Genomic DNA, 19,240 nt, shown 5'->3' with positions numbered 1-19,240 from the left:
CCCTTTCTCCAAAAATTGCTTAATTTTGTTTTAATTGTCTGTTAGTATTTCAAACATATTTTTGGCATTTACCACAAAATTCTTGATGTCAGAGACTATTCAGACAACAGTTTCCATCTCTATTAGGCATGAGACTCAAGATGTGTAGTATTTTCTCCAACTTTCAAAATGAGCTCCCCTTTATTTCATTCATAAGATTTGGTATAGCCGGTCAGCGACTAACTTCTGTAAAGACTCAGAACCGTACATAAGTAAATATCAGGCCAATCATCAAAGGACCCGGGAGACCGACAAGTCATTGACCAACAACAAGGTGTGAAAAAAGCTAAGACTGTGAGGGCATCAATGGCATAAAGCAACTTGATAAGGTGGGTATCGGATTCGCAATATATACAGTTTAGAATATGGAGCTAGGATGCAGCAATACCAGGCTTCAAATATCAAAGAGGTGGAAGATTTTACGAGGTAAGTAGAAGTCCTAAATGAGAAAGGATTCAGAATTTCTGTATTGTTATGTTCTACAGCATTTTTAATGCAAAATTCAAAGGAACAGATATTCACCTCAGAGCAGTATCCAAAGCACAATGGAAGGAGAGACCAATGCAGAAAACTGGCAAACGTCCAGGAGGAGAGTGACGAATGATAGTCCAAAAGAGAATCAAGAAGTTCTTCGTGAATAGCATATAAAGGAGGGATTTTACAAGCAGGTCAAAAAAATATAGGCATGGAGGGGCAGGAAAACCTCTAACTAAAGGCGTTTTGGTGGCATTAGGAATCATGAATATAAATATAAGCAAAGTTAAAATTTTGGTTGCATTAATTGGAGCTGGAATACAGTAAAAAATGAAAGAGAGCAAGTGGTGATTCTACTGAGTCTAACGATATGCGATTAATTGAGAATAGAATGTCTGAAACCGGGCAGCATTTCTACTGAGACTTAATGTGTGGGGTGCAGATGGAAAGGCATAGTATTTAGAGAAGAAGAAGTATTGGGAAGCCAAACAGATCTCCTGATGAACCTTACATTAAGGCGTCCAGGACAGAGCTGAGGTGCACTTTTATTGAATGGTCACTGCTCATGCATGTGGAATTCTTATGACAGTTTACAGTGCTGTGGAGGTCAGGTAAATGGCCATCTGCCTGCTTGTCTACTTCTGAGTCTTCCACGATTTAGCCTGAGCAGAAGTTATTGCTACACTGATGCCACACTCCCACTCTAGTCAATAAAAATACTGAGGTTATGACCCCCTGAAGAACACAAGGGCACGTGGTGCAGATCACAATGTACCAAGGACGTGACATATATGGTAAATAGGCAACAAGATTTAGCCTGGCTGCCATCCCCATGGTTTTCATAAATTCAAAAATATAGCTGGTAATTTCCTTAAAGTAAACAGAAAATCAGAGAAATGACAGCAAGCAGTTTCACAACTTCTAACAAATTTTAAGAAATCATCTAAGTCCCTTTTAAATATACTATCAAATAGTAGACATACTTCAATTGAAGTTACTCTGATCTGGCTCTTCTTTTAATAAGCGTCAAAAATCATCAAGAATTTATCTTAAGAGATATTGCCTGAAGCTTGAATACTAACCACTGCCTATTCATTAGCATCAAATGTGCACATTCTTCAGATTTGCATGTAAATGAGGCTGAATGGGAATGATGCAATATGCAAATGAGCATTGATCCTTGTATGAGATAGACAAAATGTTGTGATCAAAGTGTTTGCTTTTGGTGCAATTTTGCATCTTGTTTTTATGCCTGCAGTGACACTAGTGCTGCAAACAAGATGAATCAAAATCCCGTCATGTTCACCCTATGAGTGTGAGTAACTTGAAAACTAAGATATATATACTGCATTGATGAGTTTGAGCATTGGAGCAGAGGAAGCTCAACATAGAGGTCACTGCCTGAGTGCATTTGTTACTCCCTCACCTTAGGAAAGGTCTGAGACAAGAGCTAGTCACCTCCCTAGCAAAGATCTCCTGAGCAAGGAGAACAAGCAACCAGAAACCTGTGGCTGGCAGTTGCTGCAAAAGAGGTTGTGCTGTGGCATGTCTACTATTTCCAGACCAGCTGATGCTGCTCTCCTGGTATTGGAAGTGGCTTGTGGTTGGCTTGGCTGAGTACAATGGTTGAGATGAGACAATGTCTCATTACCCAATTCAGACTACTCTTCATCTGCTCATATTTTTCCTAAATTGAATATGCATCACACACTATACTGTAAGTGCTAAGAAAAAATTACTTACAGTGCTTTGATTTCAGTACTTCTTTGTTGTCATCAAACAGAAACACAGAAAAGATCTCATATAATAATTCCCTCAACAGCATCTTTTATTAGCATTTTCCAGGATATATTCCTCACCAAACTTCAGACAATTTTCCACTCACTTTATCAATGCACTGGACATTGATTGGGTATCCATCCTGTAACACACAGCATATAAGTCAATTTAAAACACTGTTAATGCAGAGATGAATCAAAATACTACAGAACATATGTTTAGTGTGTCTGAAACGTACTGTGTCAATCATAATAAAGTCTTTTTTTCAACTCTTCTTTCTGAGTTGCATCCAAAATATAGGGCACTTTTTCACAAAACTGAACATTTTGCAACAATTCAGACAATCGTCCTCGATTTTGTGACATTTGCTTAGTGACCCTGTGCATTAACGCTACATAAGCTGTATTTTGTAAGTTTAAAACTTCTCTTCTTCCCTTTCTCCAAAAATTGCTTAATTTTGTTTTAATTGTCTGTTAGTATTTCAAACATATTTTTGGCATTTACCACAAAATTCTTGATGTCAGAGACTATTCAGACAACAGTTTCCATCTCTATTAGGCATGAGACTCAAGATGTGTAGTATTTTCTCCAACTTTCAAAATGAGCTCCCCTTTATTTCATTCATAAGATTTGGTATAGCCGGTCAGCGACTAACTTCTGTAAAGACTCAGAACCGTACATAAGTAAATATCAGGCCAATCATCAAAGGACCCGGGAGACCGACAAGTCATTGACCAACAACAAGGTGTGAAAAAAGCTAAGACTGTGAGGGCATCAATGGCATAAAGCAACTTGATAAGGTGGGTATCGGATTCACAATATATACAGTTTAGAATATGGAGCTAGGATGCAGCAATACCAGGCTTCAAATATCAAAGAGGTGGAAGATTTTACGAGGTAAGTAGAAGTCCTAAATGAGACAGGATTCAGAATTTCTGTATTGTTATGTTCTACAGCATTTTTAATGCAAAATTCAAAGGAACAGATATTCACCTCAGAGCAGTATCCAAAGCACAATGCAAGGAGAGACCAATGCAGAAAACTGGCAAACGTCCAGGAGGAGAGTGACGAATGATAGTCCAAAAGAGAATCAAGAAGTTCTTCGTGAATAGCATATAAAGGAGGGATTTTACAAGCAGGTCAAAAAAATATAGCCATGGAGGGGCAGGAAAACCTCTAACTAAAGGCGTTTTGGTGGCATTAGGAATCATGAATATAAATATAAGCAAAGTTAAAATTTTGGTTGCATTAATTGGAGCTGGAAAACAGTAAAAAATGAAAGAGAGCAAGTGGTGATTCTACTGAGTATAACGATATGTGATTAATTGAGAATAGAATGTCTGAAACCGGGCAGCATTTCTACTGAGTCTTAATGTGTGGGGTGCAGATGGAAAGGCATAGTATTTAGAGAAGAAGAAGTATTGGGAAGCCAAACAGATCTCCGGATGAACCTTACATTAAGGCGTCCAGGACAGAGCTGAAGTGCACTTTTATTGAATGGTCACTGCTCATGCATGTGGAATTCTTTTGACAGTTTACAGTGCTGTGGAGGTCAGGTAAATGGCCATCTGCCTGCTTGTCTACTTCTGAGTCTCCCACGATTTAGCCTGAGCAGAAGTTATTGCTACACTGATGCCACACTCCCACTCTAGTCAACAAAAATACTGAGGTTATGACCCCCTGAAGAACACAAGGGCACGTGGTGCAGATCACAATGTACCAAGGACGTGACATATATGGTAAATAGGCAACAAGATTTAGCCTGGCTGCCATCCCCATGGTTTTCATAAATTCAAAAATATAGCTGGTAATTTCCTTAAAGTAAACAGAAAATCAGAGAAATGACAGCAAGCAGTTTCACAAATGCTAACAAATTTTAAGAAATCATCTAAGTCCCTTTTAAATATACTATCAAATAGTAGAAATACTTCAATTGAAGTTACTCTGATCTGGCTCTTCTTTTAATAAGCGTCAAAAATCATCAAGAATTTATCTTAAGAGATATTGCCTGAAGCTTGAATACTAACCACTGCCTATTGATTAGCATCAAATGTGCAATGTCTTCAGATTTGCATGTAAATGAGGCTGAATGTGAATGATGCAATATGCAAATGAGCATTGATCCGTGTATGAGATAGACAAAATGTTGTGATCAAAGTGTTTGCTTTTGGTGCAATTTTGCATCTTGTTTTTATGCCTGCAGTGACACTAGTGCTGCAAACAAGATGAATCAAAATCCCGTCATGTTCACCCTATGAGTGTGAGTAACTTGAAAACTAAGATATATATACTGCATTGATGAGTTTGAGCATTGGAGCAGAGGAAGCTCAACATAGAGGTCACTGGCTGAGTGCATTTGTTACTCCCTCCCCTTAGGAAAGGTCTGAGACAAGAGCTAGTCCCCTCCCTAGCAGGGATCTTCTGAGCAAGGAGAACAAGCAACCAGAAACCTGTGGCTGGCAGGTGCTGCAAAAGTCGTTGTGCTGTGGCATGTCTACTATTTCCAGACCAGCTGATGCTGCTCTCCTGGTATTGGAAGTGGCTTGTGGTTGGCTTGTCTGAGTACAATGGTTGAGATGAGACAATGTCTCATTACCCAATTCAGACTACTCTTCATCTGCTCATATTTTTCCTAAATTGAATATGCATCACACACTATACTGTAAGTGCTAAGAAAAAATTACTTGCAGTGCTTTGATTTCAGTACTTCTTTGTTGTCATCAAACAGAAACACAGAATAGATCTCATATAATAATTCCCTCAACAGCATCCTTTATTAGCATTTTCCAGGATATATTCCTCACCAAATTTCAGACAATTTTCCTCTCACTTTATCAATGCACTGGACATTGATTGGGTATCCATCCTGTAACACACAGCATATAAGTCAATTTAAAACACTGTTAATGCAGAGATGAATCAAAATACTACAGAACATATGTTTAGTGTGTCTGAAACGTACTGTGTCAATCATAATAAAGTCTTTTTTTCAACTCTTCTTTCTGAGTTGCATCCAAAATATAGGGCACTTTTTCACAAAACTGAACATTTTGCAACAATTCAGACAATCGTCCTCCATTTTGTGACATTTGCTTATTGACCCTGGCAATTAACGCTACATAAGCTGTATTTTGTAAGTTTAAAACTTCTCTTCTTCCCTTTCTCCAAAAATTGCTTAATTTTGTTTTAATTGTCTGTTAGTATTTCAAACATATTTTTGGCATTTACCACAAAATTCTTGATGTCAGAGACTATTCAGACAACAGTTTCCATCTCTATTAGGCATGAGACTCAAGATGTGTAGTATTTTCTCCAACTTTCAAAATGAGCTCCCCTTTATTTCATTCATAAGATTTGGTATAGCCGGTCAGCGACTAACTTCTGTAAAGACTCAGAACCGTACATAAGTAAATATCAGGCCAATCATCAAAGGACCCGGGAGACCGACAAGTCATTGACCAACAACAAGGTGTGAAAAAAGCTAAGACTGTGAGGGCATCAATGGCATAAAGCAACTTGATAAGGTGGGTATCGGATTCGCAATATATACAGTTTAGAATATGGAGCTAGGATGCAGCAATACCAGGCTTCAAATATCAAAGAGGTGGAAGATTTTACGAGGTAAGTAGAAGTCCTAAATGAGAAAGGATTCAGAATTTCTGTATTGTTATGTTCTACAGCATTTTTAATGCAAAATTCAAAGGAACAGATATTCACCTCAGAGCAGTATCCAAAGCACAATGGAAGGAGAGACCAATGCAGAAAACTGGCAAACGTCCAGGAGGAGAGTGACGAATGATAGTCCAAAAGAGAATCAAGAAGTTCTTCGTGAATAGCATATAAAGGAGGGATTTTACAAGCAGGTCAAAAAAATATAGGCATGGAGGGGCAGGAAAACCTCTAACTAAAGGCGTTTTGGTGGCATTAGGAATCATGAATATAAATATAAGCAAAGTTAAAATTTTGGTTGCATTAATTGGAGCTGGAATACAGTAAAAAATGAAAGAGAGCAAGTGGTGATTCTACTGAGTATAACGATATGTGATTAATTGAGAATAGAATGTCTGAAACCGGGCAGCATTTCTACTGAGTCTTAATGTGTGGGGTGCAGATGGAAAGGCATAGTATTTAGAGAAGAAGAGGTATTGGGAAGCCAAACAGATCTCCGGATGAACCTTACATTAAGGCGTCCAGGACAGAGCTGAAGTGCACTTTTATTGAATGGTCACTGCTCATGCATGTGGAATTCTTATGACAGTTTACAGTGCTGTGGAGGTCAGGTAAATGGCCATCTGCCTGCTTGTCTACTTCTGAGTCTTCCACGATTTAGCCTGAGCAGAAGTTATTGCTACACTGATGCCACACTCCCACTCTAGTCAACAAAAATACTGAGGTTATGACCCCCTGAAGAACACAAGGGCACGTGGTGCAGATTACAATGTACCAAGGACGTGACATATATGGTAAATAGGCAACGAGATTGAGCCTGGCTGCCATCCCCATGGTTTTCATAAATTCAAAAATATAGCTGGTAATTTCCTTAAAGTAAACAGAAAATCAGAGAAATGACAGCAAGCAGTTTCACAACTGCTAACAAATTTTAAGAAATCATCTAAGTCCCTTTTAAATATACTATCAAATAGTAGACATACTTCAATTGAAGTTACTCTGATCTGGCTCTTCTTTTAATAAGCGTCAAAAATCATCAAGAATTTATCTTAAGAGATATTGCCTGAAGCTTGAATACTAACCACTGCCTATTCATTAGCATCAAATATGCACATTCTTCAGATTTGCATGTAAATGAGGCTGAATGTGAATGATGCAATATGCAAATGAGCATTGATCCTTGTATGAGATAGACAAAATGTTGTGATCAAAGTGTTTGCTTTTGGTGCAATTTTGCATCTTGTTTTTATGCCTGCAGTGACACTAGTGCTGCAAACAAGATGAATCAAAATCCCGTCATGTTCACCCTATGAGTGTGAGTAACTTGAAAACTAAGATATATATACTGCATTGATGAGTTTGAGCATTGGAGCAGAGGAAGCTCAACATAGAGGTCACTGCCTGAGTGCATTTGTTACTCCCTCACCTTAGGAAAGGTCTGAGACAAGAGCTAGTCACCTCCCTAGCAAAGATCTCCTGAGCAAGGAGAACAAGCAACCAGAAACCTGTGGCTGGCAGTTGCTGCAAAAGAGGTTGTGCTGTGGCATGTCTACTATTTCCAGACCAGCTGATGCTGCTCTCCTGGTATTGGAAGTGGCTTGTGGTTGGCTTGGCTGAGTACAATGGTTGAGATGAGACAATGTCTCATTACCCAATTCAGACTACTCTTCATCTGCTCATATTTTTCCTAAATTGAATATGCATCACACACTATACTGTAAGTGCTAAGAAAAAATTACTTACAGTGCTTTGATTTCAGTACTTCTTTGTTGTCATCAAACAGAAACACAGAAAAGATCTCATATAATAATTCCCTCAACAGCATCTTTTATTAGCATTTTCCAGGATATATTCCTCACCAAACTTCAGACAATTTTCCACTCACTTTATCAATGCACTGGACATTGATTGGGTATCCATCCTGTAACACACAGCATATAAGTCAATTTAAAACACTGTTAATGCAGAGATGAATCAAAATACTACAGAACATATGTTTAGTGTGTCTGAAACGTACTGTGTCAATCATAATAAAGTCTTTTTTTCAACTCTTCTTTCTGAGTTGCATCCAAAATATAGGGCACTTTTTCACAAAACTGAACATTTTGCAACAATTCAGACAATCGTCCTCGATTTTGTGACATTTGCTTAGTGACCCTGTGCATTAACGCTACATAAGCTGTATTTTGTAAGTTTAAAACTTCTCTTCTTCCCTTTCTCCAAAAATTGCTTAATTTTGTTTTAATTGTCTGTTAGTATTTCAAACATATTTTTGGCATTTACCACAAAATTCTTGATGTCAGAGACTATTCAGACAACAGTTTCCATCTCTATTAGGCATGAGACTCAAGATGTGTAGTATTTTCTCCAACTTTCAAAATGAGCTCCCCTTTATTTCATTCATAAGATTTGGTATAGCCGGTCAGCGACTAACTTCTGTAAAGACTCAGAACCGTACATAAGTAAATATCAGGCCAATCATCAAAGGACCCGGGAGACCGACAAGTCATTGACCAACAACAAGGTGTGAAAAAAGCTAAGACTGTGAGGGCATCAATGGCATAAAGCAACTTGATAAGGTGGGTATCGGATTCACAATATATACAGTTTAGAATATGGAGCTAGGATGCAGCAATACCAGGCTTCAAATATCAAAGAGGTGGAAGATTTTACGAGGTAAGTAGAAGTCCTAAATGAGACAGGATTCAGAATTTCTGTATTGTTATGTTCTACAGCATTTTTAATGCAAAATTCAAAGGAACAGATATTCACCTCAGAGCAGTATCCAAAGCACAATGCAAGGAGAGACCAATGCAGAAAACTGGCAAACGTCCAGGAGGAGAGTGACGAATGATAGTCCAAAAGAGAATCAAGAAGTTCTTCGTGAATAGCATATAAAGGAGGGATTTTACAAGCAGGTCAAAAAAATATAGCCATGGAGGGGCAGGAAAACCTCTAACTAAAGGCGTTTTGGTGGCATTAGGAATCATGAATATAAATATAAGCAAAGTTAAAATTTTGGTTGCATTAATTGGAGCTGGAAAACAGTAAAAAATGAAAGAGAGCAAGTGGTGATTCTACTGAGTATAACGATATGTGATTAATTGAGAATAGAATGTCTGAAACCGGGCAGCATTTCTACTGAGTCTTAATGTGTGGGGTGCAGATGGAAAGGCATAGTATTTAGAGAAGAAGAAGTATTGGGAAGCCAAACAGATCTCCGGATGAACCTTACATTAAGGCGTCCAGGACAGAGCTGAAGTGCACTTTTATTGAATGGTCACTGCTCATGCATGTGGAATTCTTTTGACAGTTTACAGTGCTGTGGAGGTCAGGTAAATGGCCATCTGCCTGCTTGTCTACTTCTGAGTCTCCCACGATTTAGCCTGAGCAGAAGTTATTGCTACACTGATGCCACACTCCCACTCTAGTCAACAAAAATACTGAGGTTATGACCCCCTGAAGAACACAAGGGCACGTGGTGCAGATCACAATGTACCAAGGACGTGACATATATGGTAAATAGGCAACAAGATTTAGCCTGGCTGCCATCCCCATGGTTTTCATAAATTCAAAAATATAGCTGGTAATTTCCTTAAAGTAAACAGAAAATCAGAGAAATGACAGCAAGCAGTTTCACAAATGCTAACAAATTTTAAGAAATCATCTAAGTCCCTTTTAAATATACTATCAAATAGTAGAAATACTTCAATTGAAGTTACTCTGATCTGGCTCTTCTTTTAATAAGCGTCAAAAATCATCAAGAATTTATCTTAAGAGATATTGCCTGAAGCTTGAATACTAACCACTGCCTATTGATTAGCATCAAATGTGCAATGTCTTCAGATTTGCATGTAAATGAGGCTGAATGTGAATGATGCAATATGCAAATGAGCATTGATCCGTGTATGAGATAGACAAAATGTTGTGATCAAAGTGTTTGCTTTTGGTGCAATTTTGCATCTTGTTTTTATGCCTGCAGTGACACTAGTGCTGCAAACAAGATGAATCAAAATCCCGTCATGTTCACCCTATGAGTGTGAGTAACTTGAAAACTAAGATATATATACTGCATTGATGAGTTTGAGCATTGGAGCAGAGGAAGCTCAACATAGAGGTCACTGGCTGAGTGCATTTGTTACTCCCTCCCCTTAGGAAAGGTCTGAGACAAGAGCTAGTCCCCTCCCTAGCAGGGATCTTCTGAGCAAGGAGAACAAGCAACCAGAAACCTGTGGCTGGCAGGTGCTGCAAAAGTCGTTGTGCTGTGGCATGTCTACTATTTCCAGACCAGCTGATGCTGCTCTCCTGGTATTGGAAGTGGCTTGTGGTTGGCTTGTCTGAGTACAATGGTTGAGATGAGACAATGTCTCATTACCCAATTCAGACTACTCTTCATCTGCTCATATTTTTCCTAAATTGAATATGCATCACACACTATACTGTAAGTGCTAAGAAAAAATTACTTGCAGTGCTTTGATTTCAGTACTTCTTTGTTGTCATCAAACAGAAACACAGAATAGATCTCATATAATAATTCCCTCAACAGCATCCTTTATTAGCATTTTCCAGGATATATTCCTCACCAAATTTCAGACAATTTTCCTCTCACTTTATCAATGCACTGGACATTGATTGGGTATCCATCCTGTAACACACAGCATATAAGTCAATTTAAAACACTGTTAATGCAGAGATGAATCAAAATACTACAGAACATATGTTTAGTGTGTCTGAAACGTACTGTGTCAATCATAATAAAGTCTTTTTTTCAACTCTTCTTTCTGAGTTGCATCCAAAATATAGGGCACTTTTTCACAAAACTGAACATTTTGCAACAATTCAGACAATCGTCCTCCATTTTGTGACATTTGCTTATTGACCCTGGCAATTAACGCTACATAAGCTGTATTTTGTAAGTTTAAAACTTCTCTTCTTCCCTTTCTCCAAAAATTGCTTAATTTTGTTTTAATTGTCTGTTAGTATTTCAAACATATTTTTGGCATTTACCACAAAATTCTTGATGTCAGAGACTATTCAGACAACAGTTTCCATCTCTATTAGGCATGAGACTCAAGATGTGTAGTATTTTCTCCAACTTTCAAAATGAGCTCCCCTTTATTTCATTCATAAGATTTGGTATAGCCGGTCAGCGACTAACTTCTGTAAAGACTCAGAACCGTACATAAGTAAATATCAGGCCAATCATCAAAGGACCCGGGAGACCGACAAGTCATTGACCAACAACAAGGTGTGAAAAAAGCTAAGACTGTGAGGGCATCAATGGCATAAAGCAACTTGATAAGGTGGGTATCGGATTCGCAATATATACAGTTTAGAATATGGAGCTAGGATGCAGCAATACCAGGCTTCAAATATCAAAGAGGTGGAAGATTTTACGAGGTAAGTAGAAGTCCTAAATGAGAAAGGATTCAGAATTTCTGTATTGTTATGTTCTACAGCATTTTTAATGCAAAATTCAAAGGAACAGATATTCACCTCAGAGCAGTATCCAAAGCACAATGGAAGGAGAGACCAATGCAGAAAACTGGCAAACGTCCAGGAGGAGAGTGACGAATGATAGTCCAAAAGAGAATCAAGAAGTTCTTCGTGAATAGCATATAAAGGAGGGATTTTACAAGCAGGTCAAAAAAATATAGGCATGGAGGGGCAGGAAAACCTCTAACTAAAGGCGTTTTGGTGGCATTAGGAATCATGAATATAAATATAAGCAAAGTTAAAATTTTGGTTGCATTAATTGGAGCTGGAATACAGTAAAAAATGAAAGAGAGCAAGTGGTGATTCTACTGAGTATAACGATATGTGATTAATTGAGAATAGAATGTCTGAAACCGGGCAGCATTTCTACTGAGTCTTAATGTGTGGGGTGCAGATGGAAAGGCATAGTATTTAGAGAAGAAGAGGTATTGGGAAGCCAAACAGATCTCCGGATGAACCTTACATTAAGGCGTCCAGGACAGAGCTGAAGTGCACTTTTATTGAATGGTCACTGCTCATGCATGTGGAATTCTTATGACAGTTTACAGTGCTGTGGAGGTCAGGTAAATGGCCATCTGCCTGCTTGTCTACTTCTGAGTCTTCCACGATTTAGCCTGAGCAGAAGTTATTGCTACACTGATGCCACACTCCCACTCTAGTCAACAAAAATACTGAGGTTATGACCCCCTGAAGAACACAAGGGCACGTGGTGCAGATTACAATGTACCAAGGACGTGACATATATGGTAAATAGGCAACGAGATTGAGCCTGGCTGCCATCCCCATGGTTTTCATAAATTCAAAAATATAGCTGGTAATTTCCTTAAAGTAAACAGAAAATCAGAGAAATGACAGCAAGCAGTTTCACAACTGCTAACAAATTTTAAGAAATCATCTAAGTCCCTTTTAAATATACTATCAAATAGTAGACATACTTCAATTGAAGTTACTCTGATCTGGCTCTTCTTTTAATAAGCGTCAAAAATCATCAAGAATTTATCTTAAGAGATATTGCCTGAAGCTTGAATACTAACCACTGCCTATTCATTAGCATCAAATATGCACATTCTTCAGATTTGCATGTAAATGAGGCTGAATGTGAATGATGCAATATGCAAATGAGCATTGATCCTTGTATGAGATAGACAAAATGTTGTGATCAAAGTGTTTGCTTTTGGTGCAATTTTGCATCTTGTTTTTATGCCTGCAGTGACACTAGTGCTGCAAACAAGATGAATCAAAATCCCGTCATGTTCACCCTATGAGTGTGAGTAACTTGAAAACTAAGCTATATATACAGCATTGATGAGTTTGAGCATTGGAGCAGAGGAAGATCAACATAGAGGTCACTGGCTGAGTGCATTTGTTAGTCGCTCACCTTAGGAAAGGTCTGAGACAAGAGCTAGTCACCTCCCTAGCAGGGCTCTCCTGAGCAAGGAGAACAAGCAACCAGAAACCTGTGGCTGGCAGGTGCTGCAAAAGTCGTTGTGCTGTGGCATGTCTACTATTTCCAGACCAGCTGATGCTGCTCTCCTGGTATTGGAAGTGGCTTGTGGTTGGCTTGGCTGAGTACAATGATTGAGATGAGACAATGTCTCATTACCCAATTCAGACTACTCTTCATCTGCTCATATTTTTCCTAAATTGAATATGCATCACACACTATACTGTAAGTGCTAAGAAAAAATTACTTGCAGTGCTTTGATTTCAGTACTTCTTTGTTGTCATCAAACAGAAACACAGAATAGATCTCATATAATAATTCCCTCAACAGCATCTTTTATTAGCATTTTCCAGGATATATTCCTCACCAAACTTCAGACAAGTTTCCACTCACTTTATCAATGCACTGGACATTGATTGGGTATCCATCCTGTAACACACAGCATATAAGTCAATTTAAAACACTGTTAATGCAGAGATGAATCAAAATACTACAGAACATATGTTTAGTGTGTCTGAAACGTACTGTGTCAATCATAATAAAGTCTTTTTTTCAACTCTTCTTTCTGAGTTGCATCCAAAATATAGGGCACTTTTTCACAAAACTGAACATTTTGCAACAATTCAGACAATCGTCCTCCATTTTGTGACATTTGCTTATTGACCCTGTGCATTAACGCTACATAAGCTGTATTTTGTAAGTTTAAAACTTCTCTTCTTCCCTTTCTCCAAAAATTGCTTAATTTTGTTTTAATTGTCTGTTAGTATTTCAAACATATTTTTGGCATTTACCACAAAATTCTTGATGTCAGAGACTATTCAGACAACAGTTTCCATCTCTATTAGGCATGAGACTCAAGATGTGTAGTATTTTCTCCAACTTTCAAAATGAGCTCCCCTTTATTTCATTCATAAGGTTTGGTATAGCCGGTCAGCGACTAACTTCTGTAAAGACTCAGAACCGTACATAAGTAAATATCAGGCCAATCATCAAAGGACCCGGGAGACCGACAAGTCATTGACCAACAACAAGGTGTGAAAAAAGCTAACACTGTCAGGGCATCAATGGCATAAAGCAACTTGATAAGGTGGGTATCGGATTCGCAATATATACAGTTCAGAATATGGAGCTAGGATGCAGCAATACCAGGCTTCAAATATCAAAGAGGTGGAAGATTTTACGAGGTAAGTAGAAGTCCTAAATAAGAAAGGATTCAGAATTTCTGTATTGTTATGTTCTACAGCATTTTTAATGCAAAATTCAAAGGAACAGATATTCACCTCAGAGCAGTATCCAAAGCACAATGGAAGGAGAGACCAATGCAGAAAACTGGCAAACGTCCAGGAGGAGAGTGACGAATGATAGTCCAAAAGAGAATCAAGAAGTTCTTCGTGAATAGCATATAAAGGAGGGATTTTACAAGCAGGCCAAAAAAAGTATAGGCATGGAGGGGCAGGAAAACCTCTAACTAAAGGCGTTTTGGTGGCATTAGGAATCATGAATATAAATATAAGCAAAGTTAAAATTTTGGTTGCATTAATTGGAGCTGGAATACAGTAAAAAATGAAAGAGAGCAAGTGGTGATTCTACTGAGTCTAACGATATGTGATTAATTGAGAATAGAATGTCTGAAACCGGGCAGCATTTCTACTGAGTCTTAATGTGTGGGGTGCAGATGGAAAGGCATAGTATTTAGAGAAGAAGAAGTATTGGGAAGCCAAACAGATCTCCGGATGAACCTTACATTAAGGCGTCCAGGACAGAGCTGAAGTGCACTTTTATTGAATGGTCACTGCTCATGCATGTGGAATTCTTATGACAGTTTACAGTGCTGTGGAGGTCAGGTAAATGGCCATCTGCCTGCTTGTCTACTTCTGAGTCTTCCACGATTTAGCCTGAGCAGAAGTTATTGCTACACTGATGCCACACTCCCACTCTAGTCAACAAAAATACTGAGGTTATGACCCCCTGAAGAACACAAGGGCACGTGGTGCAGATCACAATGTACCAAGGACGTGACATATATGGTAAATAGGCAACAAGATTTAGCCTGTCTGCCATCCCCATGGTTTTCATAAATTCAAAAATATAGCTGGTAATTTCCTTAAAGTAAACAGAAAATCAGAGAAATGACAGCAAGCAGTTTCACAACTGCTAACAAATTTTAAGAAATCATCTAAGTCCCTTTTAAATATACTATCAAATAGTAGACATACTTCAATTGAAGTTACTCTGATCTGGCTCTTCTTTTAATAAGCGTCAAAAATCATCAAGAATTTATCTTAAGAGATATTACCTGAAGCTTGAATACTAACCACTGCCTATTCATTAGCATCAAATGTGCACATTCTTCAGATTTGCATGTAAATGAGGCTGAATGTGAATGATGCAATATGCAAATGAGCATTGATCCTTGTATGAGATAGACAAAATGTTGTGATCAAAGTGTTTGCTTTTGGTGCAATTTTGCATCTTGTTTTTATGCCTGCAGTGACACTAGTGCTGCAAACAAGATGAATCAAAATCCCGTCATGTTCACCCTATGAGTGTGAGTAACTTGAAAACTAAGATATATATACTGCATTGATGAGTTTGAGCATTGGAGCAGAGGAAGCTCAACATAGAGGTCACTGGCTGAATGCATTTGTTATTCCCTCACCTTAGGAAAGGTCTGAGACAAGAGCTAGTCACCTCCCTAGCAGGGATCTCCTGAGCAAGGAGAACAAGCAACCAGAAACCTGTGGCTGGCAGGTGCTGCAAAAGAGGTTGTGCTGTGGCATGTCTACTATTCCCAGACCAGCTGATGCTGCTCTCCTGGTATTGGAAGTGGCTTGTGGTTGGCTTGGCTGAGTACAATGGTTGAGATGAGACAATGTCTCATTACCCAATTCAGACTACTCTTCATCTGCTCATATTTTTCCTAAATTGAATATGCATCACACACTATACTGTAAGTGCTAAGAAAAAATTACTTGCAGTGCTTTGATTTCAGTACTTCTTTGTTGTCATCAAACAGAAACACAGAATAGATCTCATATAATAATTCCCTCAACAGCATCTTTTATTAGCATTTTCCAGGATATATTCCTCACCAAACTTCAGACAATTTTCCACTCACTTTATCAATGCACTGGACATTGATTGGGTATCCATCCTGTAACACACAGCATATAAGTCAATTTAAAACACTGTTAATGCAGAGATTAATCAAAATACTACTGAACATATGCTTAGTGTGTCTGAAACGTACTGTGTCAATCATAATAAAGTCTTTTTTTCAACTCTTCTTTCTGAGTTGAACCAAAATATAGGGCACTTTTTCACAAAACTGAACATTTTGCAACAATTCAGACAATCGTCCTCCATTTTGTGACATTTGCTTATTGACCCTGTGCATTAACGCTACATAAGCTGTATTTTGTAAGTTTAAAACTTCTCTTCTTCCCTTTCTCCAAAAATTGCTTAATTTTGTTTTAATTGTCTGTTAGTATTTCAAACATATTTTTGGCATTTACCACAAAATTCTTGATGTCAGAGACTATTCAGACAACAGTTTCCATCTCTATTAGGCATGAGACTCAAGATGTGTAGTATTTTCTCCAACTTTCAAAATGAGCTCCCCTTTATTTCATTCATAAGGTTTGGTATAGCCGGTCAGCGACTAACTTCTGTAAAGACTCAGAACCGTACATAAGTAAATATCAGGCCAATCATCAAAGGACCCGGGAGACCGACAAGTCATTGATCAACAACAAGGTGTGAAAAAAGCTAAGACTGTGAGGGCATCAATGGCATAAAGCAACTTGATAAGGTGGGTATCGGATTCGCAATATATACAGTTTAGAATATGGAGCTAGGATGCAGCAATACCAGGCTTCAAATATCAAAGAGGTGGAAGATTTTACGAGGTAAGTAGAAGTCCTAAATGAGAAAGGATTCAGAATTTCTGTATTGTTATGTTCTACAGCATTTTTAATGCAAAATTCAAAGGAACAGATATTCACCTCAGAGCAGTATCCAAAGCACAATGCAAGGAGAGACCAATGCAGAAAACTGGCAAACGTCCAGGAGGAGAGTGACGAATGATAGTCCAAAAGAGAATCAAGAAGTTCTTCGTGAATAGCATATAAAGGAGGGATTTTACAAGCAGGTCAAAAAAAGTATAGGCATGGAGGGGCAGGAAAACCTCTAACTAAAGGCGTTTTGGTGGCATTAGGAATCATGAATATAAATATAAGCAAAGTTAAAATTTTGGTTGCATTAATTGGAGCTGGAAAACAGTAAAAAATGAAAGAGGGCAAGTGGTGATTCTACTGAGTCTAACGATATGTGATTAATTGAGAATAGAATGTCTTAAACAGGGCAGCATTTCTACTGAGTCTTAATGTGTGGGGTGCAGATGGAAAGGCATAGTATTTAGAGAAGAAGAAGTATTGGGAAGCCAAACAGATCTCCGTATGAACCTTACATTAAGGCGTCCAGGACAGAGCTGAAGTGCACTTTTATTGAATGGTCACTACTCATGCATGTGGAATTCTTATGACAGTTTACAGTGCTGTGGAGGTCAGGTAAATGGCCATCTGCCTGCTTGTCTACTTCTGAGTCTTCCACGATTTAGCCTGAGCAGAAGTTATTGCTACACTGATGCCACACTCCCACTCTAGTCAACAAAAATACTGAGGTTATGACCCCCTGAAGAACACAAGGGCACGTGGTGCAGATCACAATGTACCAAGGACGTGACATATATGGTAAATAGGCAACAAGATTTAGCCTGGCTGCCATCCCCATGGTTTTCATAAATTCAAAAATATAGCTGGTAATTTCCTTAAAGTAAACAGAAAATCAGAGAAATGACAGCAAGCAGTTTCACAACTGCTAACAAATTTTAAGAAATCATCTAAGTCCCTTTTAAATATACTATCAAATAGTAGACATACTTCAATTGAAGTTACTCTGATCTGGCTCTTCTTTTAATAGGCATCAAAAATCATCAAGAATTTATCTTAAGAGATATTGCCTGAAGCTTGAATACTAACCACTGCCTATTCATTAGCATCAAATGTGCACAGTCTTCAGATTTGCATGTAAATGAGGCTGAATGGGAATGATACAATATGCAAATGAGCATTGATCCTTGTATGAGATAGACAAAATGTTGTGATCAAAGTGTTTGCTTTTGGTGCAATTTTGCATCTTGTTTTTATGCCTGCAGTGACACTAGTGCTGCAAACAAGATGAATCAAAATCCCGTCATGTTCACCCTATGAGTGTGAGTAACTTGAAAACTAAGATATATATACTGCATTGATAAGTTTGAGCATTGGAGCAGAGGAAGCTCAACATAGAGGTCACTGGCTGAGTGCATTTGTTTCTCCCTCACCTTAGGAAAGGTCTGAGACAAGAGCTAGTCACCTCCCTAGCAGGGCTCTCCTGAGCAAGGAGAACAAGCAACCAGAAACCTGTGGCTGGCAGGTGCTGCAAAAGTCGTTGTGCTGTGGCATGTCTACTATTCCCAGACCAGCTGATGCTGCTCTCCTGGTATTGGAAGTGGCTTGTGGTTGGCTTGGCTGAGTACAATGGTTGAGATGAGACAATGTCTCATTACCCAATTCAGACTACTCTTCATCTGCTCATATTTTTCCTAAATTGAATATGCATCACACACTATACTGTAAGTGCTAAGAAAAAATTACTTGCAGTGCTTTGATTTCAGTACTTCTTTGTTGTCATCAAACAGAAACACAGAATAGATCTCATATAATAATTCCCTCAACAGCATCTTTTATTAGCATTTTCCAGGATATATTCCTCACCAAACTTCAGACAAGTTTCCACTCACTTTATCAATGCACTGGACATTGATTGGGTATCCATCCTGTAACACACAGCATATAAGTCAATTTAAAACACTGTTAATGCAGAGATGAATCAAAATACTACAGAACATATGTTTAGTGTGTCTGAAACGTACTGTGTCAATCATAATAAAGTCTTTTTTTCAACTCTTCTTTCTGAGTTGCATCCAAAATATAGGGCACTTTTTCACAAAACTGAACATTTTGCAACAATTCAGACAATCGTCCTCCATTTTGTGACATTTGCTTATTGACCCTGTGCATTAACGCTACATAAGCTGTATTTTGTAAGTTTAAAACTTCTCTTCTTCCCTTTCTCCAAAAATTGCTTAATTTTGTTTTAATTGTCTGTTAGTATTTCAAACATATTTTTGGCATTTACCACAAAATTCTTGATGTCAGAGACTATTCAGACAACAGTTTCCATCTCTATTAGGCATGAGACTCAAGATGTGTAGTATTTTCTCCAACTTTCAAAATG

The 19,240-nt window shown here is 38.2% G+C and overlaps 7 non-coding genes across 7 annotated transcripts; all 7 read left to right on the top strand.

Annotated features, from left to right (window-relative positions):
- The first annotated feature begins 1,883 nt into the window (after positions 1-1,883).
- On the top strand, positions 1,884-2,190 carry LOC146811543 (Nuclear RNase P). The gene has a single exon (XR_014967303.1).
- Positions 2,191-4,607: 2,417 nt separating this feature from the next.
- On the top strand, positions 4,608-4,914 carry LOC146811542 (Nuclear RNase P). Its single transcript, XR_014967241.1, has one exon.
- Positions 4,915-7,331: 2,417 nt separating this feature from the next.
- On the top strand, positions 7,332-7,638 carry LOC146811541 (Nuclear RNase P). The gene has a single exon (XR_014967302.1).
- Positions 7,639-10,055: 2,417 nt separating this feature from the next.
- LOC146811540 (Nuclear RNase P) lies at positions 10,056-10,362 on the top strand. The gene has a single exon (XR_014967240.1).
- A 2,417-nt stretch (positions 10,363-12,779) lies between these two features.
- Positions 12,780-13,086, top strand: LOC146811539 (Nuclear RNase P). The gene has a single exon (XR_014967297.1).
- Positions 13,087-15,504: 2,418 nt separating this feature from the next.
- Positions 15,505-15,811, top strand: LOC146811538 (Nuclear RNase P). The gene has a single exon (XR_014967229.1).
- A 2,417-nt stretch (positions 15,812-18,228) lies between these two features.
- Positions 18,229-18,535, top strand: LOC146811537 (Nuclear RNase P). Its single transcript, XR_014967275.1, has one exon.
- The last annotated feature ends 705 nt before the right edge of the window (positions 18,536-19,240 follow it).

Source organism: Triturus cristatus, chromosome 7 (genome assembly GCF_964204655.1).
Source record: "Triturus cristatus chromosome 7, aTriCri1.1, whole genome shotgun sequence".
Lineage (NCBI taxonomy): Eukaryota > Metazoa > Chordata > Amphibia > Caudata > Salamandridae > Triturus > Triturus cristatus.
Note: the sequence above shows the minus strand (reverse complement) of the source record. Positions and strands in the feature narration are given on the sequence as shown.